Raw genomic sequence first — 16273 nt, 5'->3', positions numbered from 1 at the left:
CACCAGGGGCTGGTTCCCCTCCCACTTCAGCCCATGAGGCCCTTCGGGATAGGTGGCCCCACCCGGTGGACCCCCGGGACCCTTCCGGTGGTCCCGGTACAATACCGATTACCCCCGAAACTTTCCCGATGGCCGAAACTTGACGTCCTATATATAAAACTTTACCTCCGGACCATTCCGGAACTCCTCGTGACGTCCGAGATCTCATCCGGGACTCCGAACAACTTTAGGGTTACCGCATACAAGTATCTCTACGGGTTCGGGAGACATGCAGACATGACCGAGACGACTCCCCGGTCAATAACCAACAGCGGGATCTAGATACCCATGTTGGCTCCCACATTCTCCTCTATGATCTCATCAGATGAACCACGATGTCGAGGATTCAATCAATCCCGTATACAATTCCCTTTGTCAATCGGTACGTTACTTGCCTGAGACTCGATCGTCGGTATCCCAATACCTCGTTCAATCTCGTTACCGGCAAGTCACTTTACTCGTACCGTAATGCATGATCCCGTGATCAACCACTTGGTCACATTGAGCTCATTATGATGATGCATTACCGAGTAGGCCCAGAGATACCTCTCCGTCATACGGAGTGACAAATCCCAGTCTCGATTCGTGCCAACCCAACGGACACTTTTGGAGATACTCGTAGCGCACCTTTATAGCCACCCAGTTACGTTGTGACGTTTGGCACACCCAAAGCACTCCTACGATATCCGGGAGTTGCACAATCTCATGGTCTAAGTAAATGATGCTTGACATTTGGAAAAGCTCTAGCAAACGAACTACACGATCTTGTGCTATGCTTAGGATTGGGTCTTGTCCATCACATCATTCTCCTAATGATGTGATCCCTTTATCAATGACATCCAATGTCCTCAATATTAATCAAGCAGGAGTAGGGTTTTACCTCCATCGAGAGGGCCCGAACCTAGGTAAAAACTTCATGTCCCTTGTCTCCTGTTACCATCCGCCTAGACGCACAGTTTGGGACCCCCTACCCGAGAGCCGCCGGTTTTGACAACGACATTGGTGCTTTCATTGAGAGTTCCTCTGTGTCATCATCTTTAGGCCCGATGGCTCCTCCGACCGTCAACAACGATGTGCTCCTGGGTGAGACTTTTCTCCTCGGACAGATCTTCGTATTCGGCGGCTTTGCACTGCAGGCCAGTTCGCTTGGCCATCTGGAGCAGATTTAAAGCTACGCCCCTGGCCATCAGGTCAGATTTGGAAGTTTGAACTACACAGCCGACGTCCGCGGAGACTTGATCTTCGACGGGTTCGAGCTATAGCCAAGCGCGTCACGCTGTTACGATGGGCATGATCTAGCTCTGCCGCCGAATGGTGTCCTGGAGGCCGCGCCAGTGTCCGCTCCGACCCTTAGCTCGGAGCCAACTGCGCCTATCGAGGACGGGTGGCTGGACACCGCCTCGGGGGCTGCAATCGATACGGCGATCGAGTCAAACACCATACCTGTCCTTTGCGAAGCTCGTGACTCCGAGGTGCCGGACTCCTTTCCGGACTCTGAACCTTCCGCGTCTCTGCCAATCGAATCTGATTGGGCGCCGGTAATGGAGTTCACCGCCGCGGACATCTTTTAGCGCTCTCCTTTCGACGACATTCTGAATTTACTAAAGTCTCTCTCTTTATCAGGAGAGCCCCGGCCGAACTACGGTCAGGAAGGTTGGGATACGGACGACGAAGAAATTCAATGCCCACCCACCACCCACTTTATAGCCACTGTCGATGATTTAACCGGCATGCTCGACTTCGACTCCGAAGACATCGATGGTATGGACGACGATGTAGGGGAGGAACATGAACCAGCACCTATAGGGCACTGGAGAACCACCTCATATCACGATGTATACATGGTGAACACACCTAAAGGAAGCGACGACGAGGAACAACGGGACGCTACGAAGGATCATTCCCTCGAAAAGCAGTCAAAACGGTGATGTAAGCGCCGCTCAAAGTCCCGCCTCGACAAAGACAACAGCCATCCAGACCCAGCCATAGAGCAGGGCGAACCGGGGGACGGCGAACATGCTATTGAGCAACCATCCGAACAGGACAACCCGGATAAACAACCCGTCCCCGGCAAAGATAACAGTCTGGACGATCTCATGCCGAACAAGTTGCTGGAGCAGAAAGACCTCCACAAAAGGCTCGTCGCCACTGCGCGTAGCCTGAAAAAGCAGAAGCGGAAGCTCAAAACAGCGGAAGATGCACTCAGAATCAGATGGAGCAAAGTACTCAACACCGCAGACAAATACGGCGACAGTAGACGAACAAAGAGCTACCCAAAGAGAAAACTACTGCTCGAATTTGACGAGGAGGCCATAGAGCCCCCGCGATCAAAAAACAAGGAGGCCACCCGGTCGGATGGACGACCCCATGGCAAATAGAGAGCGGCAAACGGCACCGCACACAAGCCGGCATGCGATCCGCACAAGGATTCACATCAAAAGGAGGGCCCGGCCAGATCTATCTATGGGCCCAGAAAGCAAGCTCTAGTAAGCAATGCAACACATCAAATATCCGAACATCACGGCACACGCAGATATAGGGGTGCCGCACACCCCCTATGTTTCACCGATGAGGTGCTGGATCATGAATTTCCAGCGGGATTCAAGCCCGTAAACATAGAGGCATACGACGAAACAACAGACCCTGGAGTCTGGATTGAGGAATACATCCTCCATATACATATGGCTAGAGGAGATGATCTCCACGCCATAAAATACCTACCGCTCAAGCTCAAAGGGCCAGCCCGCCATTGGCTTAAAAAGCCTTCCCGAAAACACCATTGGAAGTTGGGAAGAGCTCGAGGATGCTTTTCGGGCAAATTTTCAAGGGACATATGTCCGACCTCCGGATGCAGACGATTTAAGTCACATAACTCAACAACCCGGAGAGTCAGCCCAGGAATTCTGGAACAGATTCCTTACTAAAAAGAATCAAATAGTCGACTATCCGGACGCCAAAGCCTTAGCAGCTTTCAAACACAACGTCCGAGACGAATGGCTCACCAGACACCTCGGACAAGAAAAGCCAAGAACAATTGCCGCATTAACAAGCCTCATGACCCGCTTTTGCGCGGGAGAGGATAGCTGGCCGGCAAGATGCAGTACCAGTGACCCAAATACATCCGAAGTCAGGGATGGAAACGGGAAACCACGATGCAGCAAGGACCAGCATCGGACCAAGGGAAACAGCCCGAAGAGCACGGCAGTCAACGCCGGATTCAAAAGCTCTCGGCAGAATCATAAAAAGCTGCCCCTTAAGGATAACAGGGATGAGCTATCCAACTTAAACAAAATCTTGGACAAGATATGACAAATCCACAGTACTCCCGGGAAGCCTGCAAACCATACCCACAGAGATTGTTGGGTCTTCAAGCAGTCCGGCAAACTCAACGCCGAACACAAGGGGCTCGACACACCAAGCGAGGACGATGACGAACCCCACAAGCAGAACACCGGAAAACAAAAGAATTTCCCACAAGAAATCAAAACAGTAAACTCACTTTACGTGACAAAGGGGAAAAATAGAGCGGCGCCCATGGAGGCACGCGCCATACGGCCTATCCCAGAGGAGTCCCGCCACTGGTCATTAAAACCAATCACCTTCGACCATCAGGATTACTCTAGAAGTATATGGAATGCAGGTCGGTCTGCCTTGATATTAGATCCGATAATTGGCGGACTCCAATTTACTCAAGTCCTAATGGACAGCGGCAGTGATCTAAACCTACTATATTAGGACACAATCCGCAGAATGGGGATAGACCCAACCAAATTTCGCCACATCCTTTCAAGGGGTAATGCCAGGCCTATATGCCCATTGTACGGGCTCTCTACGGCTAGAAGTTGTGTTCGGATCACCCGATAACTTCCGCCGCGAAAAGTTAACCTTCCACCTCGCCCCGTTTACAAGTAGCTATCAAGCACTATTGGGACGCGAAGCTTTCGCCCGCTTTAACGCAATACCGCATTATGCATCTCTTACACTTAAAATGCCCGGTCCACGTGGCATCATCTCGTTAAAGGGAAACATCGAGGGTTCCTCGAGTCCGGAAAATTGTGCGGTTGCCTTGACAACCACACAATAAACCGGCTTCACCAATACAAGCACTTAGACAGGTCGTCCAGACCCCGGACACGGCTGGACGAGTCCGGCGTAAACATACGAGTGCTTACTAGACGCATACCCCCGTACAAGGGGCTCTCCGCATGCACAACAAGAGACAATAAAGCTCAATTTTATTCATTTTTGAATTGTACTTCGTTTATTTAATATAATGTACATTTTTCGCACGATCTTTTTCAACTAAGTTCCTCTCTTTTACAGATGAACAACGTGCTACACCCGTCCAGGATACGGCACAATGGAAAAACAGGCGCAGACGTCCAGCAGGGACCCGTTGCAAGGATTCTTTTCAGATTAAGACCCTGCGTAAACCTTTTTTACTGTCTCTTGTTGATACACATCCCCCGGTTTCTTGCTATAACCAAGGAGGAGGCTGGCGTTTTGGCATAGGCCACGTCAGAATTTTGCGCGTACCTGGACACTAGGGGCTTATTACCAAGGGCGTCGTTCGGCCCGTTTTCATAAAGACCGAATACCTTAGGGAGTGTTCGGCGTCTCGAGTTAGGCCTTATATGCATCAGCTCCGAATCATGCCTTTGGTCAAATGTTGGGTTTGCCCGGCTCCTGTGTTTTGCTACCTTACGTTCCGCTCTATCGGCTAAGCGGCACCAGGAGAACTACTGTGATTGTGCCCCGGTTCGGCCAGGCGAGCACCTCAGTAGAGAAAGCCGAAAACTGACTGTCATGATATAGCGTGAGACTGGTCAAACACTCGATGACCCACAGGGATCTTTAGAATTCCTCCGCATTGACGAAGGGCCGCTTCCCGGTCAGGCACATACGCGCCCCGAATTCGAGTGAGCGCGGTGCCCCTAGGGGCTATATAGTAGCCCCATTGTCGAACTCCTATGGCTAAGTGAAAGTGATAAAGCATTATAGTTTGGTTGCCTAGTTTGCTATGCTATCACCTCCTTTGTAGGACCAAGACGTTGGATCAAGTGTGAAAAGGCGCTTTCTGCAAACACCCCCGCAATATATGCGTGGGGGCTGAAGCCAAAGACTGCCATCTTTCAAGTTATATACACATATATATTAACGGCCGCCCAGGAGGTATTTTAATTCTTGAATGCACAAGTATAAAAAGCTTTTATATTTCATTGAAACATGGTTTCACAATAATACATGTTATTCGAACATAATATCCTTCGAGCACTGCGTCTCTATTAAATGAGCGCCCTGCAGAACTTCCTGAAAATAGTGCTCGACAGGTACTCGGCTTCCGTCCAAATCTTGGGATGCAACAACGGTGGCCTTCATCTCCGCCCAGTATGTCTTGACACGGGCAAGAGCCATCCGTGCACCCTCTATGCATGTTGACCGCTTCATTGCTTTGATATGCGGCACCGCACCAAGGAACTGCTGCACCAAGCCAAAATAACTCTTCGTCTCGGGCCTTTTCGGCCACAAATGAGTCACGACATTCTTCATGGCAAGTCCGGACAATCTATTCAGCTCCGCCCATTCGGCCAAACGATCGGCTAATGGAAGTGGATGCTCTGGATTACGGAACTGCGACCAGAAAAGCTCTTCCATATCATGATCCTTTTAATCTCCGAAGTGTTCGGCCGCGGCCGCGGCGCTCGCCGCCAAGTCCAGATAAGCATCCTCCGCACTCCACAGCTGGTCCAACTGAGCATATTTAGGATCCGTGAACTTCCTCCGCGGCAGAAAGGGCTTTCCAACCACGCTATCTCCGGCCTGACGTAGCTCCTCCTTCATAGCTCTCATCGCAGAGCGAACACCCTTGGCCTCGGTGGTGGCCTTCTTCAGGTCCTCTTGCTCCACTCGACCTTCTTTTTCAAGAAGCTCGCAGCGGTCGGCAGCATTCTTCAACTTCACGGCCATTTTGGCCATTTCCTTCTTGCTTCGGTAGTGAGCAGCCCGTTCGGCTTTTAGCTCTTCGGCCGCCTTTAAGGCAGCCGCATCACTTTTTCTGGCCTGCTCCTTGGCTCGGGCAAGCTCTGCCCGAAGGTTCTCCATGGCAGCGGCACCATCTGCATCAAGCATACATGTTGTAAGACACGGGCATCAAGCTCCCTTACCAGGTGTCCGCGGAGAAACTGCATACCTTGTGACTCGTCAAGCCGCTTATTGACAAGCGCGATGTCGGCATCCGCCACATCAAGTTGCCGCTTTAGTTCGGCAAATTCATCAGTCCGGCTAGCCACCGGACGCTCCGCCACCTACATAGGAAGGGCGACATATTATAGCTAGGATTATGATCCTCGGCACGCTGTCATTTTTGACAACGCACCGAGTCTCAGGGGCTACTATCTATACTGGGCGCATCTTTTATATGCGGAACTGTCAAAAGGCACATCATTTCATGTACCTCAAAGCCTGTCAGTAAACTCCTGGCGGCCTTGTACAACCCGCTTTCCGCGGAAGAAATTTTTTCAATCACCATACCCATCAATGCACGGTGATCCTCTGAGATAGACGCTCGCCCGAGCAGATCCTTCAACTCCTCTGACGGTGCACCAGGAGGTGCCGGACTCGTCTGATGGCCTTTTTCGAAGGCCGGACACGGAGGGCTTTGGGGGGACCTGCGACCGCCCTCCGCCCCTGCCGGGCTCGGAGAGACCCTCCGCGACGACACCTCAGGATCGTCCGCCTCGCTAGGCGGTACGGCAGGGGGAGGCGTTCCGCTCTCCGTCATCTCCGGATGAAGGTCCCCTCAAGACGAGCTTTGCTGAGAAGGGCTGAGATCCGAACTACAAGGTAAAATTTCGGTCATCTTCAGAAATAAAGCAGGGATGTCTCTGATTTTAAAACTCCCTTCTATACTTACGGCTCGCTGGAGGGCTGATCTCCTTGGGGAAATAGTGCGGCCGAGGCATCTCCCGGCGCAGGACCCTCTGGCGAAGATTTCTTCCCCCGCTTTGAGGCCTTGGTCTCCGGATCTTCAGAGGCGGTCCTCTTCTCCCCTTGGATGGAGGGATTCTCGATCCCTCCTTTCTTGATAACCTCCTTCACGGAGGCAGTAGCTTCCTTGTTCCCCCCTTCGCCTTCTTCCAAAGGCGCAGCCTCCAGCATCCTGGTTAACACGGGATCCGGCGTGGTCTCAGGGAGGGGGGCCGGACACCTGATCAGTTTTGCTTTCGCTATCCACTCCTGTTTAAGGGACAGCTCTTCTAAGGGAAAGTTTATGACAAATATACAGATAGCGTGTCCGGGTACAGGACTACTTACTTGAGTATCCGGGCGATTGCAGCTCAGACCTGCGTCCTCGGTCAAATCCGGACACATTGCTTGTGATCCGAAGAACAATTTGTACATCTCCACGGCCGTTGCGCCCATAAAATGTTGGAGAGCTCGTGGTCCCTCCGGATTGAACTCCCACAGGCGGAGGGGGCGGCGTTTGCAGGGCAGGATGCGACGAATCAGCATGACCTGCGCTACTACGACCAGATTGACCTCTGTTGGGGAACGTTGCATAAAATAAAAAATTTCCTACATTCACCAAGATCCATCTATGAGCTCATCTAGCAACGAGTGATCGAAGTGCATCTACATACCTTTGTAGATCGCGTGCGGAAGCGTTCAAGAGAACGGGGTTGAGGGAGTCGTTCTCGTCGTGATCCAAATCACCGGAGATCCTAGCGCCAAACGGACGGCACCTCCGCGTTCAACACACATACGGTCAGCGTGATGTCTCCTCCTTCTTGATCCAGCAAGGGGGAAGGAGAGGTTGATGAAGATCCAGCAGCACGACGGCGTGGTGGTGGATGCAGCAGGGCTCCGGCAGGGCTTCGCCAAGCAACTACGGGAGGGAGAGGTGTAGCAGGGAGGGGAGGGAGGCGCCAGGTGTTGGGTGCGGCTGCCCTCCCACCCCCCCTCTTTATATAGGGAGCCCAGGGGGGCGCCGGCCCTAGGAGATGGGATCTCCTAGGGGGGGCGGCGGCCAAGGGGGAGGCTTGCCCCCCAAGGCAAGTGGGGCGCCCCCTCCCCTAGGGTTCCCAACCCTAGGCGCATGAGGGGGGCCCAGGGGGGGCGCACCAGCCCACCAGGGGCTGGTTCCCTCCCCACTTCAGCCCACGGGGCCCTTCGGGATAGGTGGCCCCACCTGGTGGACCCTCGGGACCCTTCCAGTGGTCCCGGTACAATACCGGTGACCCCGAAACTCTCCCGATGGCCGAAACAGCACTTCCTATATATAATTCTTTACCTCTGGACCATTCCGGAACTCCTCTTGACGTCCGGGATCTCATCCGGGACTCCGAACAACTTTCAGTTTGCTGCATACTCATATTCATACAACCCTAGCGTCACCGAACCTTAAGTGTGTAGATCCTACGGGTTCGGGAGACATGCAGACATGACTGAGACGGCTCTCCAGTCAATAACCAATAGCGGGATCTGGATACCCATGTTGGCTCCCACATGCTCCTCGATGATCTCATCGGATGAACCACGATGTCGAGGATTTAAGTAACCCTGTATACAATTCCCTTTGTCAATCGGTATGTTACTTGCCCGAGATTCGATCGTTGGTATCCCAATACCTCGTTCAATCTCGTTACCGGCAAGTCACTTTACTCGAACCGTAATGCATGATCCCGTGACCAAACACTTGGTCACTTTGAGCTCATTATGATGATGCATTACCGAGTGGGCCCAGTGATACCTCTCCGTAATACAGAGTGACAAATCCCAGTCTTGATCTGTGTCAACCCAACAGACACTTTCGGAGATACCTGTAGTGCACCTTTATAGTCACCCAGTTACGTTGTGACATTTGGTACACCCAAAGCACTCCTACGGTATCCGGGAGTTACACGATCTCATGGTCTAAGGAAAAGATACTTGACATTGGAAAAGCTCTAGCAAAACGAACTACACGATCTTGTGCTATGCTTAGGATTGGGTCTTGTCCATCACATCATTCTCCTAATGATGTGATCCCGTTATCAATGACATCCAATGTCCATAGTCAGGAAACCATGACTATCTATTGATCAACGAGCTAGTCAACTAGAGGCTCACTAGGGACATATTGTGGTCTATGTATTCACACGTGTATTACGATTTCCGGATAATACAATTATAGCATGAATAAAAGACAATTATCATGAACAAGGAAATATAATAATAATCCTTTTATTATTGCCTCTAGGGCATATTTCCAACAGTCTCCCACTTGCACTAGAGTCAATAATCTAGTAACATTGTGATGAATCGAACACCCATAGAGTTCTGGTGTTGATCACGTTTTGCTCGCGGAAGAGGTTTAGTCAACGGGTCTGCAACATTCAGATCCGTATGCACTTTGCAAATTTCTATGTCTCCGTCTTCAACATTTTCACGAATGGAGTTGAAGCGACGCTTGATGTGCCTGGTCTTCTTGTGAAACCTGGGCTCCTTGGCAAGTGCAATAGCTCCAGTGTTGTCACAGAAGAGTTTGATCGGCCCCGACGCATTGGGTATGACTCCTAGGTCGGTGATGAACTCCTTCACCCAAATTGCTTCATGCGCTGCCTCCGAGGCTGCCATGTACTCCGCTTCACATGTAGATCCCGCCACGACGCTCTGCTTGCAGCTGCACCAGCTTACTGCTCCACCATTCAACATATACACGTATCCGGTTTGTGCCTTAGAGTCATCCAGATCTGTGTCGAAGCTAGCGTCGACGTAACCCTTTACGACGAGCTCTTCGTCACCTCCATAAACGAGAAACATGTCCTTAGTCCTTTTCAAGTACTTCAGGATATTCTTGACCGTTGTCCAGTGTTCCTTGCCGGGATTACTTTGGTACCTTCCTACCAAACTTACGGCAAGGTTTACATCAGGTCTGGTACACAGCATGGCATACATAATAGACCCTATGGCTGAGGCATAGGGGATGACACTCATCTCTTCTATATCTTCTGCCGTGGTCGGACATTGAGCCGAGCTCAATTTCACACCTTGTAATACAGGCAAGAACCCTTTGTTGGACTGATCCATTTTGAACTTCTTCAATATCTTATCAAGGTATGTGCTTTGTGAAAGACCTATGAGGCGTCTCGATCTATCTCTATAGATCTTGATGCCTAATATATAAGCAGCTTCTCCAAGGTCCTTCATTGAAAAACTCTTATTCAAGTAGGCCTTAATGCTGTCCAAAAGTTCTATATCATTTCCCATCAAAAGTATGTCATCTACATATAATATGAGAAATGCTACAGAGCTCCCACTCACTTTCTTGTAAACGCAGGCTTCTCCATAAGTCTGCATAAACCCAAACGCTTTGATCATCTCATCAAAGCGAATGTTCCAACTCCGAGATGCTTGCACCAGCCCATAAATGGATCGCTGGAGCTATCATACCTTGTTAGCATTCTTAGGGTCGACAAAACCTTCCGGCTGCATCATATACAGTTCTTCCTTAAGATAGTCGTTAAGGAATGCCGTTTTGACGTCCATTTGCCATATCTCATAATCATAGTATGCGGCAATTGCTAACATAATTCGGACGGACTTCAGCTTCGCTATGGGAGAGAAAGTCTCATCATAGTCAACCCCTTGAACTTGCCGATAACCCTTAGCGACAAGTCGAGCTTTATAGATGGTAACATTACCATCCGCGTTCGTCTTCTTCTTAAAGATCCATTTGTTTTCTATCGCTCGCCGATCATCCGGCAAGTCTGTCAAAGTCCATACTTTGTTTTCATACATGGATCCTATCTCGGATTGCATGGCTTCAAGCCATTTGTTGGAATCTGGGCCCGCCATCGCTTCTTCATAGTTCGAAGGTTCGCCGTTGTCTAACAACATGATTTCCAGGACAGGGTTGCCACACCACTCTGGTGTGGAACGTGTCCTTGTGGACCTACGAAGTTCAGTAACAACTTGATCCGAAGCACCTCGATCATCATCATTAATTTCCTCTCCAGTCGATGTAGGCACCACAGGAACATTTTCCTGAGCTGCACTACTTTCCGGTTCAAGAGGTAGTACTTCATCGAGTTCTACTTTCCTCCCACTTACTCCTTTCGAGAGAAACTCTTTTTCCAGAAAGGATCCGTTCTTGGCAACAAAGATCTTGCCTTCGGATCTAAGGTAGAAGGTATACCCAATAGTTTCCTTAGGGTATCCTATGAAGACGCATTTTTCCAACTTGGGTTCGAGCTTTTCAGGTTGAAGTTTCTTGACATAAGCATCGCAGACCCAAACTTTTAGAAACGATAGCTTAGGTTTCTTCCCAAACCATAATTCATACGGTGTCGTCTCAACGGATTTAGACGGTGCCCTATTTAAAGTGAATGTAGCTGTCTCTAGAGCGTATCCCCAAATTGATAGCGGTAAATCAGTAAGAGACATCATAGATTGCACCATATCCAATAGAGTGTGATTACGACGTTCAGACACACCGTTACGCTGAGGTGTTCCAGGCGGCGTGAGTTGTGAAACGATTCCACATTTCCTTAAGTGTGTACCAAATTCGTGCTTAAATATTCTCCTCCACGATCTGATCGTAAGAACTTTATTTTTCGGTCACGTTGATTCTCTACCTCATTCTGAAATTCCTTGAACTTTTCAAAGGTCTCAGACTTGTGTTTCATCAAGTAGACATACCCATATCTACTTAAATCGTCTGTGAGAGTGAGAACATAACGATATCCTCCGCGAGCCTCAACGCTCATTGGACCGCACACATCGGTATGTATGATTTCCAATAAGTTGGTTGCTTGCTCCATTGTTCCAGAGAACGGGGTCTTGGTCATTTTGCCCATGAGGCATGGTTTGCATGTGTCAAATGATTCATAATCGAGAGACTCTAAAAGTCCATCAGCATGGAGCTTCTTCATGTGTTTGACACCAATGTGACCAAGGCGGCAGTGCCACAAGTATGTGGGACTATCGTTATCACCTTTACATGTTTTGGTATTCACAGTATGAATATGTGTAACATCACGTTCGAGATTCATTAAGAATAAACCATTGACCATCGGAGCATGACCACAAAACATACCTCTCATATAAATAGAACAACCATTATTTTCGGATTTAAATGAGTAGCCATCTCATATTAAACGAGATCCTGATACAATGTTCATGCTCAAACTTGGCACTAAATAACAATTATTGAGGTTTAAAACTAATCCCGTAGGTAAATGTAGAGGTAGCGTGCCGACGGCGATCACATCGACCTTCGAACCATTCCCGCGCATCGTCACCTCGTCCTTCGCCAGTCTCCGCTTATTCCGCAGCTCCTGCTGTGAGTTACAAATATGAGCAACGGCACCGGTATCAAATACCCAGGAGTTACTACGAGTACTGGTAAGGTACACATCAATTACATGTATATCAAATATACCTTTAGTGTTGTCGGCCTTCTTGTCTGCTAAGTATTTGGGGCAGTTCCGCTTCCAGTGACCCTTCCCTTTGCAATAAAAACACTCAGTCTCAGGCTTAGGTCCATTGCCTGACTTCTTCCTGGCAACTGGCTTACCAGGCGCGGCAACATCCTTGCCGTCCTTCTTGAAGTTCTTCTTACCCTTGCCCTTCTTGAACTTAGTGGTTTTATTGACCATCAACACTTGATGCTCCTTCTTGATTTCTACCTCTGCTGACTTCAGCATTGAAAATACTTCAGGAATAGTTTTCACCATCCCCTGCATATTGTAGTTCATCACAAAGCTCTTGTAGCTCGGTGGGAGCAACTGAAGGATTCTGTCAATGACCGCCTCGTCCGGGAGGTTAATGTCCAGCTGGGACAGGTGGTTGTGCAACCCAGACATTTTGAGTATGTGCTCACTGACAGAACTATTTTCCTCCATCTTACAACTGTAGAACTTGTCGGAGACTTCATATCTCTCGACCCGGGCATGAGCTTGGAAAACTAGTTTCAGCTCTTCAAACATCTCATATGCTCCGTGTTGCTCAAAACGCTTTTGGAGCCCCGGTTCTAAGCTGTAAAGCATGCCGCACTGAACGAGGGAGTAATCATCAGCACGGGACTGCCAAGCATTCATAACGTCTTGGTTCTCTGGGATGGGTGCTTCACCTAGCGGTGCTTCTAGGACATATTGTTTCTTGGCAGCTATGAGGATGATCCTCAGGTTCCGGACCCAGTCCGAATAGTTGCTGCCATCATCTTTCAGCTTGGTTTTCTCTAGGAACGCGTTGAAGTTCATGGTGACATGAGCGTTGGCCATTTGATCTACAAGACATTTTGCAAAGATTTTAGACTATTGTTCATGATAATAAAGTTCATGTAATCAAATTATTTAATGAACTCCCACTCAGATTTGACATCCCTCTAGTCATCTAAGTGTTACATGATCCGAGTCGACTAGGCCGTGTCCGATCATCATGTGAGACGGACTAGTCATCGTCGGTGAACATCTCCATGTTGATCGTATCTTCCATACGACTCATGTTCGACCTTTCGGTCTCTTGTGTTCCGAGGCCATGTCTGTACATGCTAGGCTCGTCAAGTTAACCTAAGTGTTTTGCATGTGTAAAACTGTCTTACACCCGTTGTATGTGAATGTAAGAATCTATCACACCCGATCATCACGTGGTGCTTCGAAACGACGAACTTTAGCAACGGCGCATAGTTAGGGAGAACACTTTCTTGAAATTATTATAAGGGATCATCTTATTTACTACCGTCGTTCTAAGTAAACAAGATGCATAAACATAATAAACATCACATGCAATTATATAGTAGTGACATGATATGGCCAATATCATATAGCTCCTTTGATCTCCATCTTGGGGCTCCATGATCATCTTGTCACTGGCATGACACCATGATCTCCATCATCATGATCTCCATCATCGTGTCTCCATGAAGTTGCTCGCCAACTATTACTTCTACTACTATGGCTAACACGTTTAGCAATAAAGTAAAGTAATTTACATGGCGTTTCTCAATGACACGCAGGTCATACAAAAAATAAAGACAACTCCTATGGCTCCTGCCGGTTGTCATACTCATCGACATGCAACTCGTGATTCCTATTACAAGAACATGATCTCATACATCACATATATATCATTCATCATTCATCACAACTTTGGCCATATCACATCACAAAACACTTGCTGCAAAAACAAGTTAGACGTCCTCTAATTGTTGTTGCAAGTTTTATGTGGCTGCAATAGGGTTCTAGCAAGAACGTTTTCTTACCTACGTGAAAGCCACAACGTGATTTGTCAACTTCTATTTACCCTTCATAAGGAACCTTTTCGTCGAATCCGCTCCAACTAAAGTGGGAGAGACAGACACCCGCTAGCCACCTTATGCAACTAGTGCATGTCAGTCGGTGGAACCTGTCTCACGTAAGCGTACGTGTAAGGTCGGTCCGGGCCGCTTCATCCCACAATACCGCTGAAGCAAGATAAGACTAGTAGCGGCAAGAAAGTTGACAACATCTACGCCCACAACAAATTGTGTTCTACTCGTGCAATAGAGAACTACGCATAGACCTAGATCATGATGCCACTGTTGGGGAACGTTGCATAAAATAAAAAATTTCCTACGTTCACCAAGATCCATCTATGAGTTCATCTAGCAACGAGTGATCGAAGTGCATCTACATACCTTTGTAGATCGCGTGCGGAAGCATTCAAGAGAACGGGGTTGAGGGAGTCGTTCACGTCGTGATCCAAATCACCGGAGATCCTAGCGCCGAACGGACGGCACCTCCGCGTTCAACACACATACGGTCAGCGTCACGTCTCCTCCTTCTTGATCTAGCATGGGGGAAGGTAAGGTTGATGAAGATCCAGCAGCACGACGGCGTGGTGGTGGATGCAGCAGGGCTCCGGCAGGGCTTCGCCAAGCAACTACGGGAGGGAGAGGTGTAGCAGGGAAGGGAGGGAGGGGCTAGGTGTTGGGTGCGGCTGCCCTCCCACCCCCCCCCCCTCTTTATATAGGGAGCCCAGGGGCGCCGGCCCTAGGAGATGGGATCTCCTAGGGAGGCGGCGGCCAAGGGGGAGGCTTGCCCCCAAGGCAAGTGGGGCGCCCCCTCCCCTAGGGTTCCCAACCCTAGCCGCATGAGGGGGGCCCGGGGGGGCGCACCAGCCCACCAGGGGCTGGTTCCCTCCCTACTTCAGCCCACGGCGCCCTCCGGGATAGGTGGCCCCACCCGGTGGACCCCCGGGACCCTTCCGGTGGTCCCGGTACAATACCGGTGACCCCCGAAACTCTCCCGATGGCCGAAACAGCACTTCCTATATATAATTCTTTACCTTCGGACCATTCCGGAACTCCTCGTGACGTCCGGGATCTCATTCGGGACTCCCAACAACTTTCGGTTTGCTGCATACTCATATTCATACAACCCTAGCGTCACCGAACCTTAAGTGTGTAGACCCTACGGGTTCAGGAGACATGAAGACATGACCGAGACGGCTCTCCGGTCTATAACCAACAGCGGGATCTGGATACCCATGTTGGCTCCCACATGCTCCTCGATGATCTCATCGGATGAACCACGATGTCGAGGATTTAAGTAACCCCGTATACAATTCCCTTTGTCAATCGGTATGTTACTTGCCCGAGATTCGATCGTTGGTATCCCAATACCTCGTTCAATCTCGTTACCGGCAAGTCACTTTACTCGTACCGTAATGCATGATCTCGTGACCAAACACTTGGTCACTTTGAGCTCATTATGATGATGCATTACCGAGTGGGCACAGTGATACCTCTCTGTAATACGGAGTGACAAATCCCAATCTCGATCCGTGTCAACCCAACAGACACTTTCGGAGATACCTGTAGTGCACCTTTATAGTCACCCAGTTACGGTGTGACGTTTGGTACACCCAAAGCACTCCTACGGTATCCGGGAGTTACACGATCTCATGGTCTAAGGAAAAGATACTTGACATTGGAAAAGCTCTAGAAAAACGAACTACACGATCTTGTGCTATGCTTAGGATTGGGTCTTGTCCATCACATCATTCTCCTAATGATGTGATCCCGTTATCAATGACATCCAATGTCCATAGTCAGGAAACCATGACTATCTGTTGATCAACGAGCTAGTCAACTAGAGGCTCACTAGGGACATATTGTGGTCTATGTATTCACACGTGTATTACGATTTACGGATAATACAAATATAGCATGAATAAAAGACAATTATCATGAACAAGGAAATATAATAATAAT

Source organism: Triticum dicoccoides, chromosome 7B (assembly GCF_002162155.2).
Source record: "Triticum dicoccoides isolate Atlit2015 ecotype Zavitan chromosome 7B, WEW_v2.0, whole genome shotgun sequence".
Lineage (NCBI taxonomy): Eukaryota > Viridiplantae > Streptophyta > Magnoliopsida > Poales > Poaceae > Triticum > Triticum dicoccoides.
Note: the sequence above shows the minus strand (reverse complement) of the source record.